This window comes from Bos javanicus, chromosome 12 (genome assembly GCF_032452875.1).
Source record: "Bos javanicus breed banteng chromosome 12, ARS-OSU_banteng_1.0, whole genome shotgun sequence".
Lineage (NCBI taxonomy): Eukaryota > Metazoa > Chordata > Mammalia > Artiodactyla > Bovidae > Bos > Bos javanicus.
Genome location: NC_083879.1, coordinates 32,976,804 through 32,990,509, shown reverse-complemented (window position 1 = coordinate 32,990,509; position 13,706 = coordinate 32,976,804). Strand labels below are relative to the sequence as shown.

At 48.0% G+C, this 13,706-nt stretch overlaps 1 protein-coding gene across 4 annotated transcripts in view; it reads left to right on the top strand.

Moving 5' to 3' along the window:
• Positions 1–13,706, top strand: part of WASF3 (WASP family member 3) — an 80,507-nt gene that overhangs the window by 26,450 nt on the left and 40,351 nt on the right. The window contains exon 2 of one of the 4 annotated variants that reach the window (XM_061434916.1): positions 6,318–6,475. The exons of the other annotated variants lie outside the window; for them this stretch is intronic. The gene's annotated coding sequence lies outside the window, so the exon portion shown is untranslated. The remainder of the gene's footprint in view (positions 1–6,317; positions 6,476–13,706) is intronic. 4 annotated transcript variants of the gene reach the window in all.

Genomic DNA, 13,706 nt, shown 5'->3' with positions numbered 1-13,706 from the left:
CTGCTGAGATCTCTCTTCCCCATTTAATCAGACTCAGGAAAAAAAAGGGTGCATCTTCTGACTACTGTTTTTAATTGTAAGATTGCCATCTCTCACTCTCTGTAAAAAGATGTAACATAACATTTACTTTCACTTCAGTCATTTTTTAGAAAAATTTTGACCTTTCTTATTTGAGGGGGAAACTAAAAGCCATAAGTTGATGATTCTTATAAAATGTCTTTCTTCCTACAGATCTCATCTTTAAATGTAGATCTTAAACCATAAATATCCCCTGAAAATCTACTTGTAGAAAGTAATCTGGCTGAGACCTAAGTACAAGGCAGATCTAGATGAGATCACTGAGGAAAAGTTCCAAATAAATACATCTAAAATCTGATAGTCTCATAATTCTCTAGTTTCTTCTGTATAAAAAGTAGGGATGAAACGCCACACAGACTTAAAGCAGGCTGGCCATTGACTCCCGTGTTATGTGTTGTGTGCTGTCTGGGCACTGGGGATTCATCAGTGAACCAGACAGTGAAAACAATCTTTGCCCCACCCCTGCTGAGCTGACACTAATGGGAGAAGCGGGCAGTGGAGGAGGAAACTTAGTCAGTTACACACAGGTGCACACTGGAAGGGGGCAGGGGGTCTGAGGGAAGAGGAGTCCCTGAAGGACAGGGAGGTGGCCAGAGTCAGACGGGAGAGACGAGGACAGCGTGGTGGAGGAGGGAGAGGACACGGGCCAGGCACCTCTCCCAGGTCATCGTAAGGCTTGTGGCTTTTACGTGGGTGAGGTGACCAGCCCTTAGAGAGCTTCCGATCAGGAAAGACCGAGATCCAGCTCCCCTGCTGACAGAATTGCTCTACCTTCTGAGTGGAGAGCAGGCTGTTGGGAGCCACAGGCAAAGCCCAGGCCTCCGTGGGCAGGTTGCCTTCCTGCACTTCCTGAGTTTTATGTTTGAGGCTGAGAGAGGTCAGAGCCTGTAAGTTCGCCTGCTGGGGATACTGAAGGGTAAACCATAAAGGACCCAGATGCTTTTTCAGTTGTCTTAATGCCACCTTTATTTTTCTAGACCTGAAATTAAGTCACCTGAAATTCGCTCTTGGTTTTTATTTTACATTTTGGCTTTTGCTTTACATTTTAAGTCAACTTCAGATTTTTTTTTTTATAGCTGATACTCTTATATCATCTGTTTAACATTTGCCTCGTTAGCATTAATTTCACATGAGATTCTCTTGCAGATTTATTTATTTACCCTTTCTGGGATGCTTACCAGTAGAATCCATGCTCCACAAAAACAAGGAATTATATCTTTTACTGCATTTTTTACTAGGTCCCTAGGACCTAGGCACTGGTACATAGTAGATACCCAACAAATAATTTTTTCATAAGTTAATACTGTAGATACTATTTTGTATGTTTTCCATGTAATCTCGTGTCATAAAACTTTGACCATGTAATTTGGAAGTCTTCTAAAATGCAACATAGGTGGTTGCCTAATAATTTACTTTACAAATCTTACATAATTTGCTTTAAATTGTTTGTCCTATTTCTTCTGTGTTTTATTATTTTAAATAACACTAAGGGGAACATCTTAGTATACGAATCTTTGCCCACACGAATCTTTGCCCACACGAATCTTTGCCCACATTTGTGTTTACTCCTTTAGAATATATTTATATATATAGTGCAGAGAAGGCGATGGCACCCCACTCCAGTACTCTTGCCTGGAAAATCCCACGGACAGAGAAGCCTGGTGGGCTGCAGTTCATGGCGTTGCTAGGAGTTGGATACGACTGAGCGACTTCACTTTCCCTTTTCACTTTCATGCATTGGAGAAGGAAATGGTAACCCACTCCAGTGTTCTTGCCTGGAGAATCCCAGGGACGGGGGAGCCTGGTGGGCTTCCGTCTATGGGGTCACACAGAGTCGGACACGACTGAAGCGACTTAGCAGCAGCAGCAGCATATATATAGTGACACGTTGTAACTCAGATGGGAAAGAATCCACCTCCACTGCAGGAGACCTGGTTTCGTTCCCTGAGTCGGGAAGATCCCCTGGAGGAGGGCATGGCAACCCACTCCAGTATTCTTCCCTGGAGAATCTCATGGACAGAGGAGCCTGGTGGGCTGTACAGTCCATGGGGTCACAAAGAGTCGGACACGGCTGAGCGACTTTCACTTTCACTTCCATATATATAAAGAATTGCTAGTTGAAATCATTTAAATAATTTAAGGCTCTTAACATATACTGACAACAGAAGTATAACAGTTTCTACCCCCAGTGGCATTTTGGGGGAGCACCTTTCTGCTGGCGCTTGCTCTCAGAGGCTATCTCTTCTCATCCAAGTTCATCCCCTTGGCCTCCCACCTGCAAGGTCTCTGTTCCGCCCACCCAGTTACGGCTGTGCTTTCAGACCCTGACATTCTTACTCTGGGCTCAGCTCTGTTCACTGGGGCTCTGGGGGTCTCCTCCTCCAGGCTGGTAAGTGTTCCCTTTCCATCACGACCTGCTCCTCCTGCCCTGTTCCCTGTGGAGACAAGTGAAGGTTGGGGGTGTGGGAGCCACTCTCAGTTCTTTCCCATTTCCTCTTTAGTGATGAGCTACTTTCCAGGTGACTGAAATTTCACCTGTCTTTCTGGGTGGTTATCATTCCCCCCTATTTCTGTCTCCTCCCATGGGCTGTGTTTTTCCTCCTCAGTGTGTTTCAGATGTGGCTACTGCAGGGTGTGACCGGGGGCTCGGGAGACTTGCATGCGGACGCATCGTAAACTGTGATAGCTGCGTGTATCTGTCTTGTTTGCATGAACAGGTCCCCTTTGGGAGAGGGGGGTGGCGTTTATGGACCCCTTTTTTTATAGCGGCTGTGACTATACTCTGTCCCCAGGGAGAAAAAGAACTGACGTTACTTGTTGAACTGCTCGTGAAATCTTTATGTCAGGTTTAGTGGTAGACAGAAAGCTTTGAAATAGATTTTCATTCTGGAATACATAAAAATTGTCATGGTGATGGGAAAAACCCAGCCCTCTGCTGTGCATTTATATCCACTATTTCCATCTGATAAGGTACAGATTTCTTAAGTATTTTTGTGCATTTATGTGATATTTTTGATCCAAATTTAAGATTCAGCATATTGAATGAAACTAAACAGTAGTCCTAATTTGGTTACGGCCTGTTTGGTGTCTGGCAGTATGCTGATTGCTGACTGTGTGGTAATTTGGGAGGCTGTAATATTGTTCAGTCCGAGTTTGAAGAGGAAGGATATTGTTGTGAGGAGGCCAGAGTGACTGCCCTCATATCTGAGTTACATCTGTCCTTCTCCTGAAGGAGCTTGGACCTGCAGGACTCAAGGTATAAGTGAAGAAGTACCCACGCTTTCCGGCAATTGTAGAAACTCTGTGGGTCCCTGTAGGGGCCGACTGTGGTCCATGTGAGGGTCAGGGTTGAGAGAACAGGTGGGGCTGGAAGTTAAAGGAATGGACAGAAGCCAGGGGCATATGGGAATCCAGGTGGGTCATAGCAAGGACATAGACACCATGGTCAGGTTTCCAGGTTCTCAAGAACCAACACACAGTCCAAAGCCAGGGACCATTTATAAGGGTGAAAGCAACTTGAATCATTGCTAAGGAAACCTCCTTTATATTTACTAATGATGGCCTGGGATGGACTTTCTAACACAGCTGCAGCGAGGAAGGCGAGGCCAAAGCCAAGAGTCACACCAGGGTTGGGATGTGAACTCGGACCTTGGTCTCCACGACGGTTTCTTTATAGGAGATGTCGTAACACTGGTCCAGTGTCCTCTGTGGTGTGCATGGGTTACTCTAGACAGCATGAAATGTAAGCTTCTGTTTTTACCCTCCAGAGCTTCTCATTGAGGTGAGAAGACAGAGCCTCTGCGTCCAGAGGGAAACCTCAGTGGGAAGAAGAGGCGTTGGGTGTTTACCTGGGTGCTTGTCCTGAGTTCTGTTGAAGCCGGAGGAGGGGGTGAGCGGGCTGGCCTGGGGGTGCTTAGGAAATGTTATACTAGGTGGGACTTCAGTGAGGAGGATGTCGGGAGGGCCCTTCCCCCTCCCACCTTTCCATGCTGTGCACCCCTGTAGCCCATTTCCTCATGGGTAAGCTTGTTAATTTCTGCCTTGCTTGTTGGCATCATGCTCGTTGTAGAGATTAAACGGGACGAATTATGTGAGAGCCCTTTGTAAATGGCACCATGGATTCAGATGTAAGGTGTTATTAATAATTTGCCATTTGCAGCAGGAGCCTGTTGGATCACAGCTCTGTTTTAATTCATTCATCATATGTAAATGAGGCTGTATTCTTGCAATCAGAGGTGTTTGATGAAGGTCATGATTAGACATTGAGGGAAGGAGTCAGAGACTGCTTTTTAGTAAGGTTAGTGTATGTCTGAGATCTTACAAACTTACAAATACATAATTAGTACTGAAAATTAATGTTTAATGTGAATCTGGAGGGTTTTACATTTTTGGTTAATAAAAAGAGGAAATATATCTGAAGAGTAAGTTACTGAGCTGTGAAAAAAACAGAGTCCATTTAGTGGCAAAATCACACGATGCTTCTCATTCCACATTCTAGAACAGACTATTTTTAGCATCTGTTTGAATCAGTGATGAATCCCAGTTACAGGATTCAGTAATTAAAGCAGAGAAAAATATAACATTGTGTAGGCAAGAAAATCTTTTTACTTGAGTTGACTCTGTCTCAGGGTTCAGACTGCTATCCTCAGGGTCTGCCCAGAACTGTCGGTTTGTCATCCCCGAGGGGGTCACAAACAAGAAGAGAGAGCCAGGACCTCAGCCAAGGACACAGTGTCCCCTTTTTAAGAAGGGACGTTTAAAAAAAATGCTTGGGATGTCTTTAATGGGTAAGCTTGTGGTAACTGTGTCATCTGCAGGGCTCTGGAAGAAGCGCTCAGGGGTCCCGGGCGTCCCCCTGTTTGCCTGTCCTCGGGCCCTCCGCGATGGTCAGGCCCGTCCCTCTGTCTCCTGCCTCGGTCCTGCGGCTTGGTTGTTTTTTCCGTTCTCCGGCTGCCTGTGAATATTGTGAAAGCACAGGGCGCACAGCTGCCAGTTGGTCCCGGTCCACATTTGTATCTAATGGTTGTGGATTGTTCCATAACGTTGCTAAACAGCTCTCTGAAAACTTGCTCCCAGTCAGCAATCTCTGCTCGAGCTGGGAGCCTTATTTTATCCTGTGCAAGTTATTATTACTTTGTCTTTTATGCCCCTTCTGCAAAAGCTCATTAACTGTTGGGCTGCATTGAATCGGGGGTTCTGTTGACCCAGATTCTCCTGCCACTCCCCTGGGCGGAGCCCAGCCCTTGGGGTGGTGACCACGGGACTGACACCAGGGCACGAGGCACCTGGCTGAAGTAGGTCATGAAGATGCAGTATGATTTTTTTTTTTTTAACCAAGGCATTTGGGAAAGTTCACTTATTTGACAAATGCCTTTTGATCATTGCTTGTGTGCCAAGCATTGAGCCAGGTACCAGGAATTAAAAGATCTTTGGGAGTGAAGAGTGGTTTTAGGACTTAGGTGGCTGCCCACAGCCAGACCTCTCTGCCGTGAGTGTTAAAAAGGTTATATATGTATGTGCTAAGTCGCTTCAGTCGTGTCTGACTCTGTGCAACCCTATGGACTGTAGCCTGCCAGGCTCCTCTGTCCATTGGATTCTCCAATACTCGAGTGGGTTGCCGTGCCCTCCTCCAGGGGATCTGCCCGACCCAGGGATCAGACCCGTGTCTTTTACGGCTCCTGCATTGGCAGGCAGATTCTTTACCACTAGTGCCACCTGGGAAGCCCTAAAAACATTATATATATATTTATAAATGCTTAACAGTCATAGTTGGCAGAAGCAACAAATAATTAGAAAATCCACTTTTCCTTTGAAAACTCATTGTTTACTGTGAATTTCCAAACTTTTTCAGCCTGAGTTCTTTGGTCTCGCAGTAGCAGCTCGGGTATCTTGTGCTGTGGTAATGAATAACCAGGCAGACGTATGACCAGACCTAAATCCGGGCTTCTTCGATCGTCATGGTTTTAGACTCTTGTGTGCTCATTTACTGGTTCACAGTTTGTTTTGTTCTGGACCCAGGATGGTTCAGGAGGTCTCTGAGCTCCTTTCTGTGTAAAACCCTGGGGGTATAAGGATGAGGTGACCCTCCCGCAGCCCGGGGGGTAGTCACAGTGCCCAGGGACCAGGCAGGGCCAGCACCGGGTCAGCGATGGAGGCTCTCGGGGCGATGTTACCTTGTGGGAGGCCAGCTTGTCCCAGGGATCATTCCTTTGATTCTTGGTCTCATTTTTGTATTCCAGGGAATTTAAGCTTAAATAACCTGCCCTAGAGGGTGTAAGTGGGAGCCCAGTCTGAGCTGGATTCTGGCTCCAGAGCCCACCACACCATGCCATCTTGCATTGCCCAGCTGGTTTGGTGGGCACAGAGGAGGGGGCAGGCTCCACCTGCAGCTAGCAATGTAAGTGATCACTCTGGTCAGAGGGGGGCCGAGGGTGTACAGGTGGGAGGGCAGGTGTGGGAGATGCAGGTGGGGAGGAGGGGCAGGTAGGGAAACCTGTGGAGCCTGCCCAGGAATTGGCTGTGCCACCCTGTGGGGTGGGGTGGTGTGGTGTGGTGCTCATCGTGCGGGGACCCCAAGGAAAAGCCAACAGAGCAGGCAGGCTGGCCGCATTAATGGGAGGGTGCACTGCGGCCCCCAGTGCCTCTGACGCACGTGCATCTGTGAAGGGCAAACTGGAGCACCTGGGGAAGGCCAGAGGGGCTGGGAGCCCTCCCCTGCCTTCAGATCCTTGGAAGCTTGCAGAGGTGAGGGGTGGCTGAGGTGGATTCTTTGGTTTCCAAGGGCAGACAGAGAGCACGGGTTTGAAGTGATAAAGATGCAGGCTTGAACTGAATACAGGTGTTCACAATGAGAGGTTACAGTGTCCCCTGCCTGGGCAGTGTTCAGGAGAAGCACCCAGGGGTGGGGTGACCCAGAGGGGAGCATGCACTGAGCAGTGAGTGGCTCTCTGGCCCTTCCTGCTCCAGCCACTGCATTTCCAGTAGCTGCCCAGACCTCGGCAGAGAGGACAGACGCTTTGTTTTATGAGCAGGCTCTGGACCTGGGAACTTTCTGACCCTCTCATGATGCCTTCATATTTAGGTGGTGGCAGAGCACTTGTCTGTATTGACCTGGCATCGTCCCTGTACCTCTGAGGACAGGAATCAGTCTTGTGGTGTCACTTTATTCCGCACACACATCTAAGTCTTGTCTTGTTTGCGGCAGCTGGTCCTATCCTCCCAGGACACTGTGCGGGTCGCTCTGGCCACATAGCGCTTTCAGGCCTCGTTTCCACCTGATTCGTGACTGTGTTTCTTATATGTCGTAGGAAGACGCTCAGTGATCGAATGGATTGTGAGGCGTTGATGTGGCCCAGATCTCCATCTGGGTTATTTGAGTCTCCGGCTGGGGATTGTTAGCCCAGAGGTATGGGCCAGCCGTGGCTCTCTGCACAGCCAGCCGCGTTGTATCAAGAATTGATCATTTTGTCTTCCTGTTATACTGGGTAGTTATTGATTATGTACTCTTGCCTGGCAAATCCCATGGACAGAGGAGCCTGGTAGGCTGCAGTCCATGGGGTCGCTAGGAGTCGGACACGACTGAGCGACTTCACTTTCACTTTTCACTTTCATGCATTGGAGAAGGAAATGGCAACCCACTCCAGTGTTCTTGCCTGGAGAATCCCAGGGGCAGGGGAGCCTGGTGGGCTGCCGTCTCTGGGGTCGCACAGAGTCGGACATGACTGAAGTGACTTAGCAGTAGCACCAGCAGCATTGATCATGAAATGAAGGGGGAGAAACTATTGTTTTTATGATCCTAGCATATAAATCTGTGATACATACTTTTTAAATGAACAAATACTTAAAACTGGGACAATTTTTCTTCATCTGCATCCTCATAATATAATTAATGTGGTTTTGTTAATTGTTAAATGAGTGTGCCTATTTGGGTGTGGGCTCTGAATGTCAGCCGATATTATTTTTGTGTTTTATACAGCAGTGCCTCTCCTGCTGCTAGTTTTATGTGTACACACACACACACCCCCCATTCCTCCCGAGGGGAAGCTCTCAGAGCACCAGGACCATGTCTTACATGTACACACACACACACACACACACACACACACACACATACATACACATACACACACACACACCCCTGTTTCTCCCCCGGGGAAGCTCTCAGGGCACCAGGACTGTGTCTCTCTCTTTCTCTCTCTCACACACACACACACACACACACACACACCCTGTTTCTCCCCAGGGGAAGCTCTCAGGGCACCAGGACCGTGTCTCTCTCTCTCTCTCTCTCTCTCTCTCACACACACACACACACACACACACACACACACCCTGTTTCTCCCCAGAGGAAGCTCTCAGGGCACCAGGACCGTGTCTCTCTCTCTCTCTCTCTCTCTCACACACACACACACACACACACCCCTGTTCCTCCCCAGGGGAAGCTCTCAGGGCACCAGGACCGTGTCTCTCTCTCTCTCTCTCTCTCTCTCACACACACACACACACACACACCCTGTTCCTCCCCAGGGGAAGCTCTCAGGGCACCAGGACTGTATCTCTCTCTTTCTCTCTCTCTCTCTCTCTCTCTCTCTCACACACACACACCCCTGTTTCTCCCCAGGGGAAGCTCTCAGGGCACCAGGACTGTCTCTCTCTCTCTCACACATACACACACACACACACACACACACACACACACACACCCTGTTTCTCCCCAGAGGAAGCTCTCAGGGCACCAGGACCGTGTCTCTCTCTCTCTCTCTCTCTCTCTCACACACACACACACACACACACCCCTGTTCCTCCCCAGGGGAAGCTCTCAGGGCACCAGGACCGTGTCTCTCTCTCTCTCTCTCTCTCTCACACACACACACACCCTGTTCCTCCTCAGGGGAAGCTCTCAGGGCATGAGGACTGTGTCACACACACACAGGGCACCAGGACCATGTGTACCCCTCGGCACTTCTACACAGGAGCTCCCTACGTGTTGAGCTGGGCTGTGGGGCCAGCTAAGTGTGTCCCTAGCGGCCCTGACCTGAGAGGTGTGAAATGACTCCAGCCACGGGAGCTGAAGCTCAGATAACCAACCTGAGAGGCCAGGCGGAGCAACACAGAGGTTGCTGTTTTATCATATTGTTAGACACACACTTCTAGCTAAAACCATTCCTGTTAGACATGCTGATGAGACGTTTCTCTGAAGATGATAGAGTCTGCATGTTCCAGGGTGCTCACCATCTTGTAAGTAGAGCTTGCTGTGTGCAGAGTGAAGATGGTTGATGCTGTGATCTCCTAGATGGAGAGGAACTTAGACTCTGAGTCTGAGGAGGAAGGTGGCCCCGGAATGCAGTGCAGAAACCACCATCCTGGACCACGTGTGCGTGTCATATGTACTCAGCTCCCCATTTCCAGAAAACTGGAATTCAGAAGCTTAGGCGGGATGGCAGGGACCGAAATAGTAAACAAATCCTGATACAATCAGATTAGGTTAATTATTGGCAGATTACCAGTGAGTTATTTAGACACAACCTGTTCTCAGGTTAGATGTTTTCACATCACAGAGTTCCTTTTTTTGTGTTGACTTTGGATGTTGTAGGAACTAAGAGGAAAGGGCAAAATCCCAGGGACAGCTTTATTATCATTGACCTTTTAAAGTGCTGTTTAGAACAAAATGCGTTATTTTGTAAGTAAATTCAATCATGTCTTTCACAGAAGAGTGTAGACCAAGTTCAGCTGAACCGCTTAGAAGCTGAGTGGCCTGTAATGTATCTGAAATGGCCTGAACTGAGGATCAAGCCACTCTCTTCTCTCTTCTCTGCCTCCTTTTTTTAGAAAAAGACATATCTTTCTAGACAGATATTTACCCTGGCTCCGTTGATTATCCTTGATCTACATTATGACTTGCTGTAGTTTCAAAATAATAGTTTTTCCTTATTCTTTATTTTTTCTCCCCCCTCCTTTTCTTTTTTTGTATTTCACAGGATAAGGGATTTTAAGTTAATAGCAGTGTTTTAAGGATTAGGCTGTGATCTGGTGCCAACATGAGTGCACTCTGATGCCCCCATGTTGAGGAACTTTGCTGGAGGCCTGACCGGTCAAGGACAGCCACAGCTTGGTGGGATTTTACAGGGAGGAGTCCTTAAGCTCACTCAGTTTGTTCCTCTGTCCTTTGACTTCTTCATCCATCTATTCAACAAAAAATTGCATGTCTGCGTGCCTTTCTCTTGGTGTTCCCTTTCCCAGATCTGGTGACCATCCCTCAGCTCAGAATCACAAGCCTGCAGCGTTAAGAGCTGCACTGTTCCATCTCTTGGCCACTAGCCACGCATTGCTGTGCACTTGAGTGTGTGCGTGCTAAGTCACTTCAGTTGTGTCTGACTCTTTGTGACCCCATGGACTATAGCCCCTCTGTCCATGGGATTCTCCAGGCAAGAATACTGGAGTGGGTTACCATGCCCTCCTGCAGGGGATCTTCCTGACCCAGGGATTGAACCCTCATCTCTTGTGTCTCCTGCATTGGCAGGCGGATTCTTTATCACTAGCACCTCCTGGAAAGCCCCATGTATTGCTGTTTAATGTTAATTAAGAAATAAAATGGAAAACTCAGCTCCTCTGTAACACTTGTCAAGGTCAAGCAATCACTCAAGTGCTGTCTGTGGCTCAGGCTGTGCATGGACCAGTGTCCATCTGTGGAGCACGTCCACTGCTGTGGGGCGGGGGTGTGTATGGAGGAGCTGAGCCAGGCAGTGCTGCCTCTGCCCCAGGCCCACCCCTACCCCTGGGACACCCCAGTGCCCATCTGCTCCATCACCCAGCACCCACGCCTCTCAAGTTCACTCCCATTAAAAACTTCTCCCCTGTCTCATTGTAGGTCTTGGTTATCTGTCATCTGAATTAAGGCTGTGGTGTTACCAAGGTTGTGAATTCCTCCCACATTCCCCATGGCTGTCACTCCCCCCTTGTGCTCTCTATGTCACACACATACCGTTGTCACATTGAATGCTGATTCCTCATCAATAGGACTTTTCTTCTGGGGTACCAAGAGGTTCTTTTGGGTGCAGTATGGGCTTTGACTTGACAGGGTGGGGACACACACATGAAGCCTGACACATCACCCCAGCAGGTAAATGTTCATTGAGCAGACAGAGGGAGGAACGAGTGGGTGAAGGAGGCCACTCTAGGTTGCACTGTGAAGGCTGGAGCAAATTTGGATGCACGGAAACCAGAAGAAAAGAGGCATTCATGGTGGGGACCATCACAGACCCACGCCTGTTGGCAGGAGGTGAAGGGCACTGTACTCCCAGGAGTAGCTGCAGAGCGGCGTGTTCAGCACCATGGCCAGGGCTTCACCGAGGGACATAGACCTTTGAGCTACCGCGTTGATGGTGCAGCATATAACTGTGTTTCCCTGAGCTAGTGTGACATCTCTCTGTAGAGGCGCTACATTTCACACTTCACAGTCTTCACCTGTAACTTCCAAGGAGTTAAAGATTCACATTCCCCTGTAAAGTGAGGCAGCACATTCACAGAGCCGAGTTAATTCTTCAAGCCCTTCACAGCTCCTAACTTAGCTTAGAAGTGTTGGCCACTCAGTAGGAAAGAAGAATGCATGTGTGCACGTCCTGAGGAGGTCCTGTGATGCACGTTGTGTGATGTGGTAACTAAGGGCGATGGTGGTGGCCAGACCGCCTGTCCGGACTCTCCCTCTCCAAAGCCGTGTCATCTGGACAAGACACCTTCCTATCCCCAGTTTCCTCTTTTTTTTAATGAGGGTGTTTACCTGTGTCAACCAAAGAAAACCACGTAGCCTGAAAGTTGGGAGTTATGTTTCATTTAGTGGGGGGGTGTGCCCTACTGAGGACTAGAGCCTTCGAGATAGCCTCGAAGTTTCTCTGAGGAACTGCTCCAAATGAACAAACATGTAGTTGAACATCAGAAGGTCACTAGCAATCATAAAAGACAGACGTCTCAAGATAATGATTTTAGTGCTTTTTTGTGTGTGGGAAGATGCAGGGATCTGGGCTCATGGAACGTAGTCCTTCATCCTCTGTCTTAACTGCTTAGGGCCGGTATCCTGTTTTTCTCCATTCTGAATCCCCTCAGGGCTGACTTGTCAGGGCAGCTGCCGTGGCTGCTGGTTGGATGGTGGGTAGGGTTCTTTGTTTATTGAAACGGCACGGAGCATGATTCTGTCCTGCCTTGCGAAGGTTGAGTTAAATGTGAGTGACATGTTAGCATTCTGCTTAGTCTTCAGTGAGACATTTACCACTAGATAACTAATAACAGAATGTTAGTTGCATAGCCTTTCACACGAATGGGGAAATCCACACTTGTGTTTCCCGAAGGAAAAGGTAACTGAGGGCTGTAAATACAAAGCGTCACCCAAGACACACGTGTGTGGACACTGGCCTTGCCCTTATGCACGGCTAGCAGATACATGAAATAACCTTATCCAAAGTGAAACATACATGCTGGGAGGTGATCTGGTTCAGGGGAAGTTTGGCCCGGATCATCTAAAACCCAGAGATACTTCTCTGTCTTTGAAAATAGGATGATCACTTATGCAAATGACTTAGGGAAAAGTCATTTTTAATTTTGCATAATCAAGCATCCGCCGTACAGCTGCTCCTGAGAAAGGGGAAGAAAGTCATGTGCTGCTGTTAATTTTAAGTGAGCAAACTAGGAGGACATGTGTGGATCAGAGTGTCATTAAACGATCTTTTTTTTTTTTTTTTTCCACACTCTCAAAAGGGTGGTGATGATCCTAACTCTGGGTGTGCATTATCTGCCGGCCCACATACAGCTCACAACACAGCCCTTTCTAGACTTCGGGCTGCTCGCCTTCCCTAAGGACATTGCATCCTGTCCTTTCCTGGGCCTCCTTTCCTAGCTTCACCCCTCCCCACCCGCCCCTGATCTCCCGGGAAGCTTTTGCTCCACTCCACCCACTTCCTGGCCGCTCTGCCCTTTCCTGCACCTACTGTGCTGTGTTGTATCTGCCAGCATCAGCCGCCCTCACAGGGTTGAGCAGGTGTCTTCTCAGTGATTTTTGTGTCCGCAGTGTTGAAAAGGGGGGGGGGCAACTTAAGCCAGGTACTTGGAAAAGTTTTGTTGGATGAATTAATGCTTGTTCACTATACCTTTCTTAACTGTATTCTTCACAGTGAACCGTAACTCTGGTGGGAAGCTGTACTGTTTTTGGTACTGCATTTGGTGAACAGTGTTTAATTTCAGGTGACTTTGCAGACTTGCTGTTACTCTCAGTCATCCTGGAAACACTAGGGTTAGTTCGGCCCACATGGAGTCTTTGTCACTGTTTTATCCCCATATGTACTATTGAAATATTTTTGAAGTAATCACCAAGATTTTTATGGACTTGAAATAAGAGTTCTTGTGCAAAGGGTTGGTATTCCATTAATTGAGGGCAGTCACAAGCCTGCAGTGTGTGTGAGCAGTTCCACTGAACAGACCTGTGATTTACTGGGCTTTTGTGTTTCTTCCCTTTGGCTGTTATTTACTCAAGTCCTTGAAGTTACTTGCAGAGCTTATTCCAAGAAAAGGAGTGGGAGTCATACCAGAATGCACATTCCTTATTAGCTCCCTGCTAATTAAAAAAGAACTAGTTCTGGGAC